The sequence below is a fragment of the Protopterus annectens genome, chromosome 17.part0, assembly GCF_019279795.1.
Source record: "Protopterus annectens isolate FY-2018-M chromosome 17.part0, PAN1.0, whole genome shotgun sequence".
NCBI lineage: Eukaryota > Metazoa > Chordata > Ceratodontiformes > Protopteridae > Protopterus > Protopterus annectens.
The window spans coordinates 92,400,796-92,424,110 of NC_056751.1; positions in this window are offsets into that span (position 1 = coordinate 92,400,796).

Genomic DNA, 23,315 nt, shown 5'->3' on the forward strand with positions numbered 1-23,315 from the left:
TTTAGGAACTGTCTCTATCCATTAGTGGCATGAGGGGCAATCCTGGAGTACATTTTCTATTACCCATCCTTTGATCCAAGTTGTATTTGAATATGGAACGATGAGCTTTGTTTTATTTTTAGGGATAGTCTGTTCTGGAACAGTGGTAGCATCTGTGATATATATATATATATATATATATATATATATATATATATATATATATATATCCATCTCTCCACAACGTTCACTTTAGATAACTGAGCTGAGTATTTCTGATGCCATTTGACTTGCTGATGTTCAGTAGGTCCATCTGTATTAGATCGGAGGATGCCTTGTATGCCAGACATGTCACCTCTAAGCACTCTGTAGGATACTGAGTATAGTAATAAATATTTGAGGTGGTTCATGCAAGACCTATTGTTTAGGACTTTTATCCTTTTAGTAAGGTATCTCTGAAGGTATTCCAGTGGATGCATGGGGATGGACAGATACATGCCAAAGTGGGCATTATACAAAATAACTGACCTAATAATAGCTTTGTAAAGGGGGGCAACAGCATCTCTAGATCTAGTCATAATCAATTTGTTTATAAGCTGTGCAATATAGAAAGGCTTTCTTATAACTCTGGGCACATGTTGGTCAAACGTTAGGTCACTGTACACACAAGTTCCCAAATGCCAAACAATTGAGTCAGTTCTCAGAGGGCATTGTCATGATTTTGACACCAGTTATTATTTAGAACAAACCTTTCTGCTTGATGGTTAAGTCATTTGGGGATTCAATAACTGCTCCTAGCTTGCAGTCATCCCAGACTTAGCCGGCCAAAGCCCTTTGGTATTTCCTTTTACTTTTGAGATGTATATGCCAAACAGAAAAAGTTTCAGCACCGAACCCTTTGGGACTCCATTGGTGACTGGTCCCTTCCCCTGTTTTGATCTCCTGCATCCTGTGAGCAAGTTGGCAATCTAGCTAGTGATACAAGTGTTTGCATCTGCATTATTCATCTTTTGTACTACACCTGAGTAGGGGATTGTGTCCAAAGGCTTGGCCAGGTCAAGATAATGTGGTGTGAACTGTTTTACCTTCATCCATTGCTTTGGTAACAAGAGTAAAGCTTAAAATTTGCCCATGATTTTGAGCTTTTCACACTCTTCTCTGGGCTGTTTTCAAACACATTTTTAGGGCCATACATACATGTATGCATTCTTTGATTCACTTTCCTGATTGTATTAAATTATATTCCTTGTATAATACAGCACCAGTTGTTAGAATGTGTTTTAAATTTGTAGTTTTGAACTGCTTTCTAGTATGCAATGAAACAAAATGTATGAAATAATGACAAAACTACCCATTTCAGAAAATTTCGACCATAAAAGGCCACTCAAACGTCTGTCATTGCAATCCACCAGTATCAGTAAATATACAAAATCTCTGCAGAAGTAAGTCATCTAAATAATTCCACATTAAAGGGATCTCTAACTAATGAAGAGGTTGCTGCTATCAAACAACTTTATATTTCATTGTTTCATCTACAAGTAAAGTGGATGTTTCCCTTGAAGAATAAATTACGTATGTTACATTAAAAAACAATAAGCTAGTAAATATTGCAATAGGGAATGGATGGCAAACTGATGACAGGTTCATAGTTACTAGGTAACTCCTCCAAAGGAGGGCATTCACAGGACTGCAGCATCCACTCCCTTTAAAGTACAACACAGTACATTATTAGCAATCCATCTACATACACTGGAGTAGTACCCAAAGCCTTATGCATCAAAAGTAAGGCTACTACCTATTGTGCTACTAACAATGCAAACAGACTTGGAATAAGCAACACTCAACTTCTCTTCCCCTGAAGATCTCAGCTCCTTGACAATTTTTTTATTTAGCATTTGTTTACCAGGAAGGTCTGAGTTGGAACATAGCCAATTTTCAGCAGAGGCTCAGGGAGAAATGCTCCAGATGCATGTCTTTGTGACATGGAAGAAAACCCAAGCACCCAGAGAAAACCCACACAAACACAGGGAAGGCCATATCGACTCTGCATAGAAGGCACCCCAGCCAAGAATCAAACTAGAAAACCTCTTGCTGTTAGGTAATAACACTACCACTGCACCATCCACTTGACACAACTAAAGCTCTCAATTTCACAGCAGAAGAAATCTGGAAAGCCAAAATTTATTTTTTTGGGGGGGGGGGCAAAGGCCCAAAACTAGGGACACATTTTAAATATTGCTTGTATAAGCTTAGGAAGTTGCTGAAATAGTGTTTTGTGTTACCAAAAAATAGGAAGACTGAAAATTAAAGGGCTATCATTATTTTGTGAATTCTGTTATCATTGATTTGCCACAAAACCACATATTTTAAGAGGAACAGACCAAAGTATGAGCCAAATATTCTGTGAAAATCTAGATAGGTGGTGTGGGTAGAGAATGCAGGCTGCTGTATGTACTGGGGCATTTTACACACACACACACACACACACACACACACACACACACACACACACACACACACACACACACACACACACACACTACCAGCTTCATAAAATAAGCAGATTGTGCTGATCTAAGAACTGCCACTAAACTAATACCTTAGCTATGTAATGAGGGTAATAAATTGTTAATTCTAGCTATGTCAGAAACAACAGTCTAACAAATAGCAAGGAGAAGGTAAACATTTATACAATCAGAAATGAAAGACATCATTTTTTATTTGTACAGATGTGCACAAGTGATACAATCTCATTTCAGTCTGTTGCCACATTACAAATATAATAAAGCAGACAGCTGTGCATGTCTTTGTGCAATTGCTTTGTCCGTCACTCATTCCACTAAAAAAGATCAAGAAGGAGCAGTGTACTTTGTGTAGTACACATCAAGAAATGTCCAGGAAGATGTTACACATGATGGTGTATTGTTATATCTATCCTAATATAAATAGGCTCAACTGACTTTATGTTTGTAGTTTGTAGAGCAAGTAAACTAACTAATAACAGAATGAGGTAAATGTACAAAGTGAAAAAATTGTATTACAAATAAGAAATAAAAATGAGAGATACTGAACAGGTCACTGCCGTATATGGTAATAGTGAGAGCTGCTGTAACTACAACTTGTATCTAACAGATTGTTGCCAGAAATCTAAGAATAAAGGGAAAAGAGAAATAATCATTAACTGAAATGATTGCTGCCTTATGCTAATAGTAGTTGTGTCCACCACTGTGAATTAAGATGACAACATTAAAAAAATGTAAATAAAGGATAGATATTTCAGATCAAAATATTTTCATTAAATATACAGCTGTCACACTTAGGAATAATACATACTGACTCATCAGAATAATCTACAAAATGCCATTAATGCAGAAATTGATGACCTGGGAATAACAACACAGGGGCCAGTTAAAGAAGCACGTGCTTTTATTACAGTTTAGGCTAATTTTTTAAAGGGGTAGATGACTATTTTCAGCTTAACATGAGAATTTTGGAAGAATCATGAAGAAACAGCAAGGGAGAGATTTTTCATACACTTAGTAACGGCATGCACTCAACATCTGGTAGACATGTTCACAGCTGTCCGGAGCACCAGCTTCATAAAATAAGCAGAACAGAGCACCAACTTCATAAAATAAGCAGAACGGAGCACCAGCTTCATAAAATAAGCAGAACGGAGCAGCCAACTTCATAAAATAAGCAGAACAGAGCACCAGCTTCATAAAATAAGCAGAACGGAGCAGCCAACTTCATAAAATAAGCAGAACAGAGCACCAGCTTCATAAAATAAGCAGAACGGAGCAGCCAACTTCATAAAATAAGCAGAATGGAGCAACTTCATAACACCAGCAGCCTTAAGCTTAACGTGACAGCACCAGCTTTATAAAATAAGCAGAACAACACACAGTAAAACGGAGCTCCAGCTTCATAAAATAAGCAGAACGGCACACAGTAAAACGGATCTCCAGCTTCATAAAATAAGCAGAACAGACCACCAGCTTCATAAAATAAGCAAAATGGAGCAGCTTCATAACACCAGCAGCCTTAAGCTTACCATGAGGTTGAGTCCACCAGCAGCCTTAAGTGGTGGTGAGTCTGGTAGGCAGGAACTACACACTTTTGTGTTTAAATTTAAATTCACATTAGTGTGCGTGCATTACAGGTCTTGCAGTTGTGAAAGTGGAGGGCTCTCCCTCCCCCTATGGTTCCGGCACCTATGACACCACAGTAGATGTCCAAAGTGGTTGGTCTGTACAACTCTTCCCCCTATACGGCACCATATAGAGTCTGTGCTGCTGCCCACAGCTCCATTTGTTTGTTAGTTCTGAACTGGAAAAACTGCATGTTTTTTTAGAGGTGGGGAGAACCCCACAGTGATACAGGCAGAACATGCAAACTCAAAACAGGCATTAGTTGGAGGTCAGGATCAAACCTTGCACCTTGTGTATGGGAAGTGACAATCTTAACCATTATGTCAGCTGGTCTCCACAAATGTAATTTTTAAAAATATAAAACAAAAATGTTGAATATAACACGATAAATAAACTCAATTAAATGCAATATACAGTGTGCAATGTATTTTAAAAAGTGGAGTATTTCATCTGGTTTTGTTAGCCGTGGTGCATCTGTTATGAAATAAGTATGTGTAAAGTACACACATGTATTCCCACCTCAGAGTGTTGTTTTATTTCTGGAACAATAGCTGTGCAGCAGCTCTAGGGTCATCTGACTCAGCATGTTATTTGTATGTGCATTAGCCAGTTAACAAATGTAAAATAAATAAATTGTGATGGGCAAAATACACAAATTGGCACTGAAGCCAGTTAATGTATATAGAGCCACCCCAGAATGCAGATAGCAGCAGATTCATCTAACTTAATGAGTAGCAGCCAATAAATAAATGCCATGCTAACCGTAGATCAGAGTGCAAGTGATGTGCTCTGTATCTTTAAGAAGCATGTCAAGGCTTTACATGCACATATATAATCTCAAACACATGCACTCCAGACGGCCATTTTGTAAGAGCAGCCACAGTGATAACATGCAGGAATACGGTTGCTAGCTGGATATAAGTTAAAGCTAGTAACCTTAAATAGTAATGTGTTTGTATATAATAAAGCTGCTTGAACAGAATCCACAAAGACTCTTCTATTGTTTCCAGAATAGGAGAGTGACATGGTGTCAGAACTGGGATGGAAGAAAATAAAATCAGGAGCCATGAGGTGCAGAGATGACAGTGAAGGTAAAACTAAGAGAAACGAGCACAAAAAGAGCCAGAAAAGAATCAAAGGTAATGAGAAGTAGCACGAACTGTTTACTTGATAGAAAAGACAACAAGGGGCATTACAAGGGCAAAAACCACATTATTAAGCAAGTAGAATGCATGAAAAGTTTGTTAATTGAAAGGAAATGTTTAACACAAATGTATTTGATGAAACAATTAACTGTAAAGCTAAATGGGCATGTTTAAAGTTAAAACGAGCATGTATAATGCAAAACGAGTGTGTTTCAAGCAAAACTGGGCATGTATAGAGTAAAATGAGCACAAGAAAAGTACAATGGGCATAAAAAGGACTTAAACAAGCAAAACAAATATAATAAGGGCAAAAAGGGCACATTAAATTGAAATAAAGCAAGTTGACTGCATGCGTTTTGGTAAAGTGCTATGTTTTGCCATAACTATGACTTTGTATCAAGAACATAAATAAAGTTATTCAAAGTCTCTCAAAGTGTGTAAAAATGTTTACAGTGTGTGCTTTTTACTGTGCATGTATTTTAAAGCGTTTACTGTGTGCAAAGTGCAACTATTTCGTGAAATACAGTCAAAGTATAGCTATTTTGAAAAGTTTCTTGTACTGGGTGTGTCTGTTCGCAAACTGCCACCATTACAAAGTGTTTCTTGCACTGCAGAGAATTGCCTAGCAAAGTACCACAATTTTTAGGGACATTTCAGTGTGATTTATGCAGTTATTTGCAAAGTGCAATTACTTCAAAAAGTTATTGAGTTTATGACAAAGGGATGTCCAATTTATTCGCACTGTGAAGTTATTTGATATGTTTCTTACACTGATAAAAGGTGATTTCTTGCAAAACGACATTACAAAAGTATTGCAGTGCCCAAGAGTTATTCATTTGCATCATAAAGTTGTTTGAGATGTTTCTTAAAGTGATGATAAAGTACTTTGTCAAAATGATGATAAATGACTTTAGCATTTTAGCCTTTCAAACTATATTACAAAAGTATTAAGTGCCTGAGAAGTTTATTTAGCAAAATCCAGTTATTTAGATGTATTACGAGTTGGTCTATTAGCATTATTTCAAAAAGCCCAAAAGGTATAAATTCAGAAGTAAAAGGCATTGAATAAAGTTACAAATACTGGCATAAGTTTGGCATATGTGCATATGTATATGTTTGTGCTTATTTGCAAAACCTTCCACTGGTATATGTTAATATGGCAGATGGCTTTTGAAAACCCCTACCACTTGTATTTGATCAGAATATTGCAGAGAACTGGAGAATAGTTGAGCAAGAGTATGATATTGTTAATCAAGCAGCTTATGCAGATAGAGATGTATGCTCCAGGGCATTCATTTTGCTAAACCTAGCTGGGTCAGAGGCCATAGAAAGAGAGCATTCACTTGTGTATGCACCTGCAGTATATGAAGGAGAAGGTGCAAACCATCATATTGTTGCACAAGGTGAATCAAGGGAAGACCCCAAGTGTTTGAAGTGCAAGTTCAGAGAAATGTGTAACCCCTAGACAAATTTTACACTAGAGAGGCATTTGTTTTACATGAGATATCAGAAACCTGGGGAAACATTTGCAGCTTATATAACTGACTTGAGAAACAGAACTAAAACATGTCAGTTTGGTGACTTAAAATATGAGCTGATAAAGGACAGGCTTGTTTGCATGTGGTATTAACAGTGCTGCTGCGAGAAAGATTTTATTTTGTGACAGTGATTTAACATTAAGCAAAGACATAGAGATTTCTCAAATCCATGAGGTAACAGAAAAACACACAAGTATATTTGCGAGTGACAAGAGCATATTTTCAGTTGGCTCTAGAGCGAATGCGGACAGTATGCAACACGTGGCAAACAGAAGTAGGCCTAAGCAAGTGGCAGCTACAGGGTTTCAAAGGAAGATGCACAGCTTTCTAGCAAATTCTAAAAAGGGAGCAAGTCCCAGCTCAATGCATTACAAGCATGAATCAGCAAAACCCAAGTCTAACTTTATTGATAACTGTGGCAATTGTGGTGCAAATCATGAGTCTAAAAGAGAGAAGTGCTTAGCATTTAGTCAGCAATGTCATAAGTGTAAAACTGGAACCATTTCCAAAAACTTTGTAAATCGAGTTGTAAAGAAAGGTCACACAAAGAAGCAAGTTGATCAAGTAGAGTCGAAGCAGTCAGCTTTCTACATTAATGGTGTATCTGTGCTTGATGAAAGAGTTGATGCAGTGAATTTATTAATAAGGAGCAAAGTATTTTGTACAGTCTGGATTAATGGAAAATCCACAGAGCATAAAGGAGACACTGGTTCAAAGTGTAATGTTATTTCGGCAAGCACATTTGCTAAAGTGAGAACTAATGAACAACACAATGTAGCCAGCAGTGCAGGACTTGTTGCTTATGGAGGTGAAGAAATTCAAACCAAAGGTTCAGTGATGCTTTCATGTTATTTGGCCAAGAACTGTTACAACCTATTATTCTATGTAGTGAAAAGGCCTGTGCAATCTTTACTGGGTCTCAAAGACAGTTTGAGAATGAATCTACTTTCTTTTGCTAAAGAAGTTCATCATGTGAGTACATTTCCGAGTTCTAATTTTTCAGAAGCCATTTTCTCAGAATATGCTGATGTTTTTGATGACAAGTTAGGCAAACTTCCAGTTGTGTATTCCATGAAGTTAGACCCAGAGGTCACTCCAGTAGTCAGACCAGCAAGAAGAGTTCTGATAGCTATGCAGGATAAAGTTAAAGGTCAGTTGGATAAAATGGTGCAGCAAGATGTGATTTGTCCAGTCACAGAACCAACTGAATGGGTATCATCTATGGTAGCAGCTCACAAAAAAGGCTCTGATATAATCAGAATATGTATTGACCCAAGAGATCTGAACAACTCATTGAAGAGACCATCTCATCTAATGCGTACAGTCGAATAAGTTGCAGCTCTAATACCGAATGTCACTATTTTCTTAGCTTTGGGTGTAAAGAGTTTATTTTGGCAAGTGAAGCTTGATCACAGATATTCATGTCTAACTACTTTTGGTACTCCTTTGAGCAGATACAGAGTCTTAAAGATGCCATTTGGAATAAATTCTGCAAGTGAAGTCTTTTAGCATGCAATGGAGTAAATTGTTTTGGGTTATCCTTCTGCCATAATAGTAGATGATTTATTGGTTGAAGGCAATGGTGAAGCAGAGCATGACAGAAACTAAAGAAAGTTCTAGATAGAGCACATGAAGTAAACTTGAAGCTCAATCCTCTGAAGTATAAATTCAGACTTCCAGAAGTTACTTACATTGGTCATTTGTTCATCAGTACAGGTTTGAGACCAGACCTGACCAAGCAAACCACTATTCTTGAAATGTCAGCACCAGATAATGTACAAGCTCTACAACGTTTTCTAGGCATGGTCAAATATTTAGGCAAGTTCATACCAGACTTCAGTGAGTTGACAACACATTTAAGAGAGCTAACAATCAAAAGTGTTGCATGGTCATGGTTGGAACAACACCAGAAGGCATTTGAAGACCTTAAGCAGAAAATTGCCACCCCACCTACATTAAGATACTATGACATGAACAAGCCAGTTATTCTTTCCTGTCATCATCATCATCTTCTTTCAACTATTCCCATTAGGGGTCGCCACAGTGGATCATCTGTTTCCATTTCTTCCTGTCCTCTTCATCTTGCTCTGTCACACCAACCACCTGCATGTCCTCTCTCACCACATCCATAAACCTTATCTTAGGCCTTCCTCTTCTCCTGTTACCTGGTAACTTCATCCTTAGCATCTTTTCCCAATATACTCTGCATCCCTCCTCAGCACATGTCCAAACCAATGTAATCTTGTCTCTCTGGCTTTGTCTCCAAACCTTCCAACCTGGGCTGACTCTCTAATATACTTATTTCTAATCCTGTCCACCCTCGTCACACCCAGTGCAAATCTTAACATCTTTAACTCTGCCACATCCAGCTCTAACTCCTGCCTTTTTGTCAATGCCACTGTCTCCAACCCATATAACTTAGCTGGTCTCACTACCCTCTTGTAGACCTTCCCTATCACTCTTACTGGTACTCATCTGTCACAAATCACCCCTGACACTCTTGTCCACCCACTCCATCCTGCCTGTACTCTCTTCTTCACCTCTCTTCCACATTCACCATTACTCTGAACTATTGATCCCAAGTATTTAAACTCATCCACCTTCACTACCTCTACTCCTTGCATCCTCACCATTCCTCTATCCTCCCTCTCATTCACACACATATATTCTGTCTTAGTCCTGCTGACCTTCATTCCTCTCCTCTCAAGAGCATATCTCTATCTCTCCAGGGTCTCCTCCACCTGTTCTGTACTCTCACTACAGATCACAATGTCATCTGCAAACATCATAGTCCACGGGGACTCTTGTCTAATCTCGTCTGTCAACCAGTCCATCACCATTGCAAATAAGAAAGGGCTCAGAGCTGATCTTTGATGTAATCCCACCTCCACTTTAAATGCATCCGTCACTCCCACAGCAGACCTCACCGCTGTCACACTACCCTCGTACATATCCTTCTTTCCTGTGATGCTTCAAAATTTGGTCTTGGCACAGTCATACTTGGCACAGTCAGACCAGTAGCCTATGCATGTTGAACACTTACCCAAACTGAGATGCAGTATGCTCAGATTGAGAATTAGCTTTTGGCAATAGTATTTGCATGTTCAAAGTTTCATGATTATATTTATGGTGGAGCTATACAGATTGAAGTTGACCACCAGCCTTTAGTTACTATTTTGAAGAAGCCTATGCATTTCACTCCAGCAGGATTACAGAGAATGATGCTTAAATTGCAAAAGTACAATTTCAAATTGATCTACACAAAAGGTAAATTGCTTTCTCTGGCTGATACCTTATCCAGATTGCCCAGAAATACTACAGAACAGTAGAAACAGAGAATTGTGAGTTTGATGTGATGTCAGTGCATAATTTTCCCACCACTAGACTTGATGAGTTAAGAGATCACACTCAGACTGATCCAATTTTACAGAAGCTGAATCACTACATTAATGTTGTATGGCCATCAAAGTAATCTAGTGTACCACCTGAAGTGTAAATCTACTTTCCTTACAGAGATGAGAGAGAATTGTTGATGGAAGATGGTATTATTTTCAAAGGTCCTAAAATTGTTGCTCATGCTTACTTTCAACAAGAGTATATCCAGATTTTGCATCGTGGGCACCCAAGATCTACATCCACTAAGAGAAGAGCCAGAGAATTGGTGTTTTGGCCTTCATTACTGAAAGATGTTGATAAAGTATTTTCTTCTTGTTCAGTTTACAATAGTACTAGACCGCATTTGCAAAAGGAACCACTTCAGATAAGTCCAGTTCCTGAACTACCTTGGTCAGTCGTTGCAACTGATATCTTTGAGTGGAACAATCATCACTATTTGGTTTTGGTAGACTCTTATTCAAATTGGTTTGAGATTGATCTACTACCTTACCTAACTTCCACTGCTGTTATTAATAAGTTGAAATGTCATTTCTCAGTTCATGGTAGTCCACACAAAGTTCTTTCTGACAATGGTACTCAATTTACTAGCTAACTGTTTCAGAAATTTGCAAAAGAATGGGACTTTGTACATGTCACCAGTAGTCCTGACTATCCTCAGTCCAATTGTCTAGCAGAATGTGCAGTACAAAGTGCAAAGCAATTACATGAAAGTTCAAAGTGTGACAATACCGATGTGTTCCTGAATTTACTTAATCTCAGAAACGTATCCAGTGACGATATTCTTGGCTCACTTGCTCAAAGACTACTTTCCAGGCAAACTAGAACTATGCAACCTATTACTTCCAGTCTGCTGAAGCCTAAACCTAAGCATAATAAAACCATCCAGTAATATCCAGAAATATAGTTATGACTGATCGAGCAGATTACTTTGTCCATTGAGGGAAGGAGAGAATTCAGACAACGAAAGGGTTTGATCGAGTAGGACATATTACAGGCATCTGCGCCAAACCAAGAGCTTACCTAGTAAGCTACGAAGGTGTGGAATATAGAAATGTTAGAAAAATATGTATTAATGTATATGTTTAGTGCTTATTAGAAGCTAAAAGGGTTAACACATTTCATTCTATTTTATGTACAGCTTAATTTTGTATGAGATTATAAGATGCTTTTCAAACTGCAGTATGCTTTCTGAAATTGCAAGATGCTCTCTGACCTAGTATTTGCTAGCACAGCAAAATTCATGTTTATGCCTTTTGGAAATGTACTGGGAAGCAGGTGATTATCTGCTAGGTCAGGAAAATGAATGAATAGTGAATGAATAGAACAATATTGTTTTCTATAATGTGATTGAATATAAACAATCAGCCCTGTTCGTGTTATGAGAACATGCACAGCTGCGGAAAAGAAGAGATACATCAGACAAAAGACTGCTTGAAGAAATGAACTGTAATCTGTACTTGCTTTGTGCTCGAATTAGCCATAGTACCTTGAATGGTAACATTGCATAGTAAAAGTTGTATCTGACCGGTGGTCGTCAAGGCCACATTGTTTTTCTTAGGAAGTTTTTTTGTAAACTTGATATGCCAGCAGAAAATCATGGACAAACAGCTGCTGAGAAACAATATTGAAAGAACTTGTGATTTGTTACGTCAGCTTAGTAGGCAATCCCTTATAGGAAATGTATAAAAATACTCTCACTTCCTGATTTTAGTCAGACAAACTCTGTATTAGCACGTTTTTGTCTCCTTGCTGCAAGATTAAAGTGCCTTAACCTGAACCTGCCATGTGCTGATCATTTTGAAGTTATTTTTCCTTTGACAGATTGGTCCTTCGAGCCGGAACTCTCTCTCTTTCGCCTCAGGTCAGAGGGGCCAGGTGGCATGAAACCATACGGGGAAGAGACCACATCAGTTCTTCTGCTTTGAAAGACTTCCGACTGAATTGTCGTTCAAAAGAGGCCAGCCACTTTTCTGATCTGCGACTGGAGGACGAGTTGGTATACGAACCAGAGAGGATCAATCACGGAGGCTCAGGTAAGGTGAAATTTACCTTTTTTCTGTTTTAGGTCAGGGACTTGATTGAAAATATCTGTCAGGAAATTTGTATTGCACAAGTCAGGGACAGAAAGATTGCAGTCTTGTCATAGATCAGGGAAACAGAATAGGTAAGGCAGTTATTCTAGATAAACTGTGAAATAGAAAATCGTGGTACCATGTGAGAATAAGAAGGGTTACATAACATTTTTTAACAATCGGAACAATATGGGTAATAAGTGCACAAAAAGTTCCCAAAACCCACCGCTAACCGAAGATGCAAAATATATGCAATCACAGAGTGCCGACAATATTAGATACTATACAAAATGGGTTAATAAATATGAATTTGATGGCAAATTAGAAAAATCCTCGCTTATTAAACTTGTCAAACAGCTTAAAGCTGACGCAAAAGGTCAGGTAAAAAAGCAACGCCAATTGGGTGTTCCTCAGGCACACAGGTGGATTGAGGAAGCAAACCGTAGGGAGCAAAAAAGTAATAATTCAAAAGCTATGTTTCTAGATAAAGAAGACAATAATTTGGTAATGGCATCAGCCCCTCCACCCCCTCCACTTGCTGCACCAGAATATGAAGTGAGTGGACAAGCTGGTCCACCTCCGCTATACCCGGCTGTCACCGCAAAGCCAGGACCATATGTTAGAGATCCCATCGAGACCAGGTCTCGAACACGTAACTTAAGAGGAGATATTGAGTTATATGAAATAAATAAAAATTCACAAGCTATGAGTGAAGAAGAGATATGTCCACTCATAGAAGTACCAAATATGCAGGCAGGACAGGCAGGACAGGACCCAACTCTTCTAGTATATAGACCGTGGACACCAGAAGACATCCAGAAAGTCACAGAGGGAATTCCCCATCCGAAAGTTAATTTTAGAAAATTCTTAGAAGACTTACAGGGCATGAGGTTAAGTTATCATTTGAATGGAGAAGAAGTAGAAAAAGTAGTCAGACAGATCGTAGGTCCAGATTGGCACATGATCAGTGGCAACTGGAATCCCCGTGACGCAGAACATAAGCCACTCCCACATAGCAACGCAGAACTGGATAACAGAGTGAAAGGTCTAACAGACCGAATCTCTGAGAAATGGAAGCCTAGGGCAGACTGGACTTGCATTAATCAATGTATCCAACAGGAAGGTGAAACTGTTGACAGATATTATGCTAGATTATTAGAGTGTTTTAATAACCATTGTGGAATGCAGGTACCTGAAGATCAAACACATGATTCCTCATATGAGCAGCAACTAAAGAATGCATTTTTGAAAGGCAGTATTTTGCCTATAAGCAGCTTTATTACAAAGCACATGGTAGATCATTGTACAAGTAGATTACAGTCACTACTTGAATATGCTAGGCATGCCGAAAGGCATTTTAACAGCAAAAAGAAAAAGAAAGCCCAAGTATTTGTGGTAGAAGATGGAGCAGAAGTCTATGTAGTACAGTCCAGAAAAAAGGGCAAGAAAAATGCCCAGGGAAACAAACAATCTGATAAACGATCAGAAGAGTTTGAAGAAAGAAAAGGGGTGAAAGTTTTAAGTGCGAGAAAAAGGGACATTTAGCAAGGGATTGCAGGAAAAACAAGAAGGTAGCCATGGAAGATAAAGAGGGTGAGAACTGACTATATGATAGTCAAGAATCACTAGAAGGGAATAACCTAGAAAAGACAAATGCAAATGTGATAGAGGGAGTAGAGAATGTGATAGAAGAAATTGAGGAAGTACAAGAAATCACCGATGGTGAAGAAAGTGAAATTTTAGACTTGGCATTATTGAGCCTGGAGCTCTATTTAGCAGACACAAAATGGAAGTTACACTTCTGGTAGAGGGGAGGGAAGTTAAATTCCTGTGTGACTCAGGGGCTTCACAGACCCTGATACATCCTTCCAAACTACCAGAAAATTCAGAATCACTTGATTACATATTAGTGAAAGCAGCTAATGGACAGCTGTATTGGGAGCCACTCTCCCACAACATAGCAATAACTGACCCTGTTTCAGGGATGACCCAGAAAAGCAAAATTGTTGTTTCTGCAAAATGCCCAGTGAACCTTTTGGGCAGAGATCTTATGCAGATATTTTGCTAGCAGTAGTACCGACTATGCAGGGTATGGAAGCACAGCGACAAATGGATACTTTTGTGGTGCGACCGGAGGGTGAAACATTTTATTGGTACAGCCAGGACTTAGTTACAACTGGTCCAGGGGCAGTAACCGAAGAACTGATGAACATAGCCATCAGTAAGTCCCCCTCCCTTGACACTGATAAACAGCATTTGTTGCACTGTACTCTGTATTATTGTAGCACACCAGGACCTGATAAGGAATATGAGCAAGAACTGTTTAAAAACCATGCAAACAGATTAGTATTACGTAATCTGTACTGGGACACAGAAGGGAACAGTGTAGTCAGCTGTTCATTGCCCCAGGAATTCTTTGCACTCTATAAATCTAATTGATTACCACATGTTAGTTTAACCAAAGGCAAGAATGTGAAATGGGCAGATCTTGGAGAAAAAGTCACAAAGTGGGAAAAACAAACAGAGTTAGAATTATCAGAACAGGGAATACAAAAACAGAAGTTAAATTGGATAACGCAGACACACCCAGCTGTACACTTGCAGTCTAGCGAGGACAGCTGATTAGCACTCTTACTAGAAGAGGAAGAAGAAAAAGCTTTACGAAGCATACCAGAAACTCTCTGGTCAACAGGGAAATCAGATGTAGGATTAATCCATCCAGCAGGACCAGTTACTATTACGCCAAAATCAGCATTCAGACCTCAAAAGAGACAGTATCCCTTAAGAAAGGATGCAGAAGTAGGAATCAAACCTATAATAGCAGCCTTACTTAAGAAAGGAGTGCTGATAGAATCTCCCGATTCACCATGTAAAACACCCTTATTTCCTGTTAGGAAAGCAAACGGAGAATGGCATGTGGTCCAAGACTTACAAGCCGTAAATGATGCAGTAATGCCTAGAGTACCTACGGTGCCAGATCCACACACTCTATTGAATGATTTGAAGCCTCAACAGAAGTATTTTTCTGTGGTAGATATTAGCAATGCGTTTTTTTCGATACAGATACACCCTGACAGCCAACATTGGTTTGCATTCAAATTTCAGGGAAAAAGGTATACATACATGCGACTACCACAGGGGTATTGTGAAAGCCCAACAATATTTGCACAAGAGATGGCAAGCAACTTGACAGAATTTAACCCACCAAGAGGCAGCCAAATTTTACTTTATGTAGATGACATCCTGCTGGCAGCCCTCACCCAGCACGTATGCAGAGAAGATACCATAGCATTACTACAATTTTTAGTCACACAAGGACATAAAGTAAACAAAATCAAATTGCAGCTGTGGAGAAAGCAGGTTAAATACCTGGGATATGTAATATCCAAAGAAGGCAGAATATTAGATGAGGATAGAAAAATAGCAATTTTGCAAGCACCCAAGCCAACTACCAAGAAGGAAATGATGTCCTTCCTGGGCACGACTAATTTCTGTCGGAGATGGATTCCAAACTATGCCTTGGAGTCTGCTCCACTGACCAACTTGATATACAGAAAGCCTAGGCAGCACAAGATTTATTACAATGGACACCAGAAGCAGAATCAGCTTTCTGCAAACTGAAACAACTGATAGCATCCTCATTAGTTTTAGCATTACCAAACTATCATAAACGTTTTTTCCAAACTGTAGATTGTAAACAAGGTTATATGACATCAGTATTAACACAGCAGCATGGGGATAAACAATGCCCCATAGCTTGTTATTCATCACAACTGGACCCAGTGGCATGATCCCTGCCCCACTGTGTACAAGCAGTAGTTGCAGCTGCAATGGCAGTACAGGCTTCAGCCTCAGTAGTGTTGTTCCACTCTCTCACATTGAGAGTGCCTCATGCAGTCGCAATTATTTTACTGCAAGAAAAAGTAGCACATATTTCTCCTGCTAGACATCTTTCTTGTATGACCATACTCCTGAGGCAACCTCACATGACAATTGAACGATGTACAACTTTAAACCCATCTACCTTGCTCCCTACCCCTGCGGATGGCACATCACACAGCTGCCTGCAGGAAATTGAGCAAAAGACACTGCCTAGAAAAGATCTAATGGATGTTCCCTTGGATGATGCCGAGGTGACATATTACGTGGACGGCTCATGCAGAAGGGGTCCTACAGGACAGAATCTAGTAGGGTATGCAGTAGTTTCTGATACTGAGATTTTAGAAGCAGTCTTTACCACACAACTTATCTGCACAAGCAGCAGAATTGATTGCTTTGACAAGGGCATGTACCTTGGCAAAGGGTAAATGTGTGAACATTTTTACTGACAGCCAGTATGCTTTTTCTACTGTACATGTTTTTGCGCAGCAGTGGAAAAATAGAGGAATGATAGCATCTACTGGTAAACCGATTAATCATGCGCAATTTATTCTAGATTTGTTAGAATCTATTCAGTTACCTCAGAAAGTAGCTATTTGTAAATGCGTAGCTCATACCAAGCAACAGGCTAGGATTTCAAAAGTTAATGCGAGAGCTGATATAGCTGCAAAACAGGCAGCTTCAGCTTCAGAAGTATTTCTTTTGAGTGAGGAATTACAACCCTCTGAGATTTTAGATTTAGAAATGTTAAAAACAATGCAGACACTTACTACAAATGTAGAAAAACAGAAATGGATAAAACGAGGAGCAATTCTTGAGAAAGGGCTGTACATCGCCAAAGAAAGAAAACCAATTTTGCCGTCTAACTTGTTTATATATGCAGCTTTGTTGAGCCATGGGCAGTGCCATGTCTCAACAGGGGGGATGGTACAGTTAGTGAACCGTGTGTTCACTGCATATGGATTTACAAACTACACAAAAAATTTTTGTGCAGCATTCCATGTTTGTAACAGGCATCATGCACAAGGGGCATTGAAGCCTAAGCAAGGGAGTTTCCCAACACCACCATACCCATTCCACACTATCTGTATGGATTTCATAGAACTAAACAAATGTGAAAATAAGAAATATTGTCTTGTCATTATAGATATGTTTTCCAAATGGGTGGAAGCTTTTCCGACCAAAAATCCAGATGCAGCTACCGTTGCAAAAGTCCTTGTTAAAGAAATTATTCCTAGATTTGGCATACCGGAAAAGATCTACAGTGACAATGGCACACACTTTGTAAATCAAACCATACAACAGCTGAGCCGATATTTTGGAATTTCCTTAAAGAACCATTGTGCATACCACCCCAATCTGCAGGATTAGTAGAGAGGCATAATGGGGTTTTGAAAAACAAACTTAGAAAATTGATTAGTGAGACACAGAGGAACTGGGTGCACTGCTTGCCTCTGGCACTGTTGAGCATGAGAACTGTTCCAAATGCAAAGGGGTTAACTCCTTTTGAAATATTGTTTGGGAGGGCATATTATATACCTCAGTGGAAACCTCTCATGCCTGCAGACCAGGACGCTAACAGTTCACTTGCAGAATATATGAGACATCTTCTAAGTAATAAACAACTTCTGCAGTTGAATTCTGTTTCAGATAAGGAACAAACCAGATCATCGGAAGCAGCAGTAGTCCCAGGCACATGGATCTGGGTGAAAGTTATCAAGAAAAGAAACTGGACCACACCGAAGTGGGAAGGGCTGTACCAAGTGCTACTGTCAACACCCACTGCAGTCAAGATTGCAGAGCGAGCATCCTGGATTCATCTGACACACTGTAAATTGGTTAAAAACTTTGAACTGGACAAAAAACTTGTTACTGTTACATAAGAACAAAATGACCAGATACGGAGCAAGTAGAAATGCTGAACAACCTCAGAAGTATTGCATGATCATTCTGTTGGCCATACTGATAACATTAATCTTTTTGTTGTGGCCTTTCCTTTTTCCAGCCACACAAGCTGAACTGAATAAACGTGAATCATTCATAGACTGGCATCCAAACTTTAACACTTACCAAGCAATTAAATACGTGTATGCTGAAACTTTTAATGTTTCAAATTGCTGGATCTGCACAGCTATACTGACAGCATACGGGGGATTATTAATGACTGCTGTCCCCCTAGGGGTCAATGAGACCTGGAAAAATTTGCTTTTTGATACTACAACTGTAAAATCACAAGACAAAATAGCATTGTACCTGCCTGTTACACAAAAGGGAATTTTATGTTTTTACAAAAATGATACTGTTCAGGTAGGTTGGAGTAATTGTAATGTGACTATTCCTTACAAATGCTATACCAAAGCCAATAATGCAGGTTATATCTGTGATACATAAGACTATTGACGAAATGCAACGTAATCCTGTCCTTTTAAAACAACTATCTATTATTGATAAGAAAATGTTTCATGCAGGGCAAGTATATATTAATACTAAAGTAGAAAACTGTTATTTTGTTTGTGGGAAAAAGGCATACAAATGGTTACCTGAGAATTGGTCTGGCAGTTGTTTTTTGGATTACCTGGTTCTGGCCATACAACACACTGCAGTTTTGCCTCAGGGAAAAATCCGAAATGTCAGAGAGATCACCAAGAAAACCGGAAATCCAATCAGAAGGCCTGAAAATACAGTGGGACGAATTGAAGCAAGCTGGAGAAACCATAATTCTGTAAAAAACAAAGACAAACTGACACACATGGACTTGAGTGACACTATTATGTCGTGGGCAGGTATAGCCCCTGCATATGGCGCAGTGAAATCGATTTGGGAGCTGAGAAAACTGTCCAAACTTCTTGAAGTAATGAGTAATGCAACTTTTTCTGCTCTCGAGTTAATGACTGATGAACTGAATGCTATGAGAACTGTGGTGCTTCAAAACCGCAAGGCTCTTGACTTCACCCTAGCGGTGAAAGGTGGTATGTGCGCTTTAATAAAAGAGGAGTGCTGTTTGTATATTCCTGACAACCATCATGAGATAAACGACCATCTTGAGGGGATTCAGCAAGTGTCGACCATGACCAAACCAGGCCCAAACCCACTGACGGACTTTTTCCAGAATTTATTTGGGGGTGGGGTAGCATCCTAATGAACATCCTGATTGCCATTTGTGTGGGATTACTCCTATTAGGAGTGTGTGTTTGTTGTGGTATTCCCTGCATGAAAAGATTGATAAAAGATTTCATAGACATGTCAGTTTCTGAGACTTTATATCAAAGTACTGAAATTGAAGAACTGCTGAAAAATGAAACACTTTCATAAGTTTTAAACTGAATGACTCTCTTAACTGCAAATTCTGAACGGAAAGAGGTTAGGAGAAGAAGCAATTGTTTATGCTTTTGAAAATAGAATAAAAAGTATTAACAGGGGGGAAATGTTAGAAAAATATGTATTAATGTATATGTTTAGTGCTTATTAGAAGCTAAAAGGGTTAACACATTTCATTCTATTTTATGTACAGCTTAATTTTGTATGAGATTATAAGATGCTTTTCAAACTGCAGTATGCTTTCTGAAATTGCAAGATGCTCTCTGACCTAGTATTTGCTAGCACAGCAAAATTCATGTTTATGCCTTTTGGAAATGTACTGGGATGCAAGTGATTATCTGCTAGGTCAGGAAAATGAATGAATAGTGAATGAATAGAACAATACTGTTTTCTATAATGTGATTGAATATGAACAATCAGCCCTGTTTGTGTTATGAGAACATGCACAGCTGCGGAAAAGAAGAGATACATCAGACAAAAGACTGCTTGAAGAAATGAACTGTAATCTGTACTTGCTTTGTGCTTGAATTAGCCATAGTACCTTGAATGGTAACACTGCATAGTAAAAGTTGTATCTGACCGGTGGTCGTCAAGGCCACGTTGTTTTTCTTAGGAAGTTTTTTTGTAAACTTGATATGCCAGCAGAAAATCATGGACAAACAGCTGCTGAGAAATAATATTGAAAGAACTTGTGATTTGTTACGTCAGCTTAGTAGGCAATACCTTATAAGAAATGTATAAAAATACTCTCACTTCCTGATTTTAGTCAGACAAACTCTGTATTAGCACGTTTTTGTCTCCTTGCTGCAAGATTAAAGTGCCTTAACCTGAACCTGCCATGTGTTGATCATTTTGAAGTTATTTTTCCTTTGACAAGGAGGAATCATAGACATCTTCTTCCTATACCAGAATCACCATCACCATCACAGCATTGTTTTTGTGATGCAGACTTCAGACCTAAAAGTGAATCAGACACTGTTCCCATATCAGAATGTGTTCAAAATCCTGATTCCATTCAGAAAATTATCAGGACATTTCACAGGTCAAACATTTTGCAGAGACTGTTCCAGTTGCTAAATCTCATTCGCAATTCTACATCACACGTTATGGGCAAGTATTTCAGCCTAGTGTGAAATACACGGCAACATTAATGTGATTGTATATATGTGTGTATTTAGTATTGTGTAATGCATGAAAACAATTGTTTGTGATTTCTGCATTCCAATAGAGTTATAATGTCATAGGATCTAATTCTCAAAGAGGGAGGATGTAAACTGGAGTGCAAATGGTGTGAACTGTAACTTTAAGAAGCATGTCAAGGCTTTACATGCACATATATAATGTCAAGCACATGCACTCCAGAAGGCCATTGTGTAAGAACAGCCACAGTGATAACATGCACGAATACAGTTGCTAGTTGGATATAAGTTAAAGCCAGTAACCTTAAATAATAATGTGTTTGTATGTAATAAAGCTGCTTGAACAGAACCCACGAAGACTCTTCTATTGTTTCCAGAATGGGAGAGCGACACTAACCAAGAAGATAGGCTAGCTAGTTTTGTGAGAAAAAGTGGTTAAAAGCTGTATATAATAAGAAACAGTGGTACTTACGTATTATCGCAAACAGATTTCGAACGTGGTGAATTGCTGACTGTGTATGCACATGTACATACTTATGCAGTTTTATTTGGGGGGATTTATTTTTCGACTTCAAAATGTACCATTATGTTTACTTGTACCATTTCTGCTATGTAAATATAGAAAACAGGAGCTCATTCCTGAAACATGAAATTATTTTTTGTTTTGCATATTTGAACCAGATAGGTTGAGTGAAAACAACTTTGTGATTGCTGTTTTTCCTGATAATCTGAAAGAGCAAACAGGGGACACAGTCAAGTTATGTATTTCTGAATTTCACCATCAAACTACAGTTAAGTACGGAAAGGTGTGTGTGAGAGTGTGTGTTTTTTCATTCAAAGCTCCCAACTTCTCACTTGGCATTTTTATCTTCAGTGATTCGCACCAATAAAATCCACTGTTTACAGGGATACAAAATCCTAAAGCAAATTTAGGAAAGACCTGAAACTTGAAAACAGTTGAAATGGATGTCGATCACATAAGCACATTAATCATAACCCTGAGTAGCTGCCGTTACTGGCAAGCTGCTACTGTATGTCTTAACAAAATGTGGCATTCAGTTACGGCGCTAAAGGATGATACCTAAGAAGAGGGATTTTTCCATTATTCCTGTTCCTGTTCCAGAAGTAATGTGATACCAAAGTAATTTGGACTTCACATACCCCTTTTCACTGTAAGAAAAAGTAGTTTCGCTGTAACATTACAAATTAGGTCAACTTCAAAATATGGTTGTGATAATACGTAAGTACCAAAACAGTTTCAGAAATATATATACTATAAAAAAAACATGGGGATCAGGCATTTAATGTATATTCAATTGACTTCAAATATCATGCAGTGTCATATTACTTCATATGGACTTTTCCAAGACTGTAATTATAAAATATACCCATCAAAGAAGCTTATTAACTATCATATGTTAACAATGCTTAATAAATAGTACATTTTATTTATAATGACTATTAAAAGGAAACGTTGCTAAAGGATTTGTTTAACAGTATAAGGTGATCTTGTTAATGGCAACATACGGTATCCTTGTGCATTAAAAAGAGTAAAATAATTTTCAAATGTTGAAACAAATGAAAATAAATTTTTGTGACCTAACAAACTGTGTAAAAGGAAATCAAGGCAGCTTTTGTATAGTAGGACTGGTAAACTTGTCAAGAAGTATTTTAAGAGATCTGATGCTACTAAAATATACAAACTATGCAAAACAGGTCTATAAAGTTGTCTCTATGGTTTATAGGGATGGAGATCCCAGTATGACCCAAATGAGAGTGGTACATTTAGTAGCCTGTGCACTGGAGTAGCTGACCAGGAATGGGGAGAGTAATCAGCCAATGCCAGTTTTCCCAACCCCAGGGTAGTTGATCTCATCTGACGCATGCGGACTCCTTTAGTGAAGCAGGAGTAGAGTACACAATGTGCAGGCTGGGAGCTAGTGCTTGGCTCTACCAAGCTGCTATACAAAGTACCTTTATGTGGTGCTTGTGGGGCAGCATGCATGATGTTTTGAAGGAAAGGCATAGCTGGTTCTTGCACAAGTTAGTGTACACAACACCAACTAAGGGTAGGGATTTAAGCAATTAATCAGAAAACCCTGCTGGCTGCTTGGATGGTCTTCCATGATCAGCTGTTGTCCTTAAAGGAATGAATGGGCAGACTGATTATGGGAGAGCTGATGGCTGGAAGGTACTGAGGTAAAACATACAGAAAAGGGTAGGTATTAAGGATTTTGTTGAATAAAATAGACTTCATGTGCATATGATGGTACAAAACTGAAAATATTTACAAATCAGTGCATGAAAAGATCATTATGTACTGATCTAAGTGTAGCAGGAAGACATAATCAGTAAATGAAATGCTTGCATCTAATGTGGTTTTAAAATGGCTGACAACATTAAACATTTTAATGCTTTTGATGCTATCATGGAAGACTAGGCAATTTATGCAGAGAGTGTGGAACCATATAATATAGTAATTAACATTACAGGTGACCAAAATGTTGAATTCCCAGTAAATGTAATGAACAATATCATGCAGAGACTGCTGTTTGGTGACATCTGCTTAACCATCTGAAAAAAATACAGAGAAGTTGTACATTTTATACAGAGTTAGAGCTTAGAGGACAAATGGTACAAGATAATACAGAAAAGCTGTAGATTTTACACAGCATTAGAGGTTAGAGGCCAGATGGTA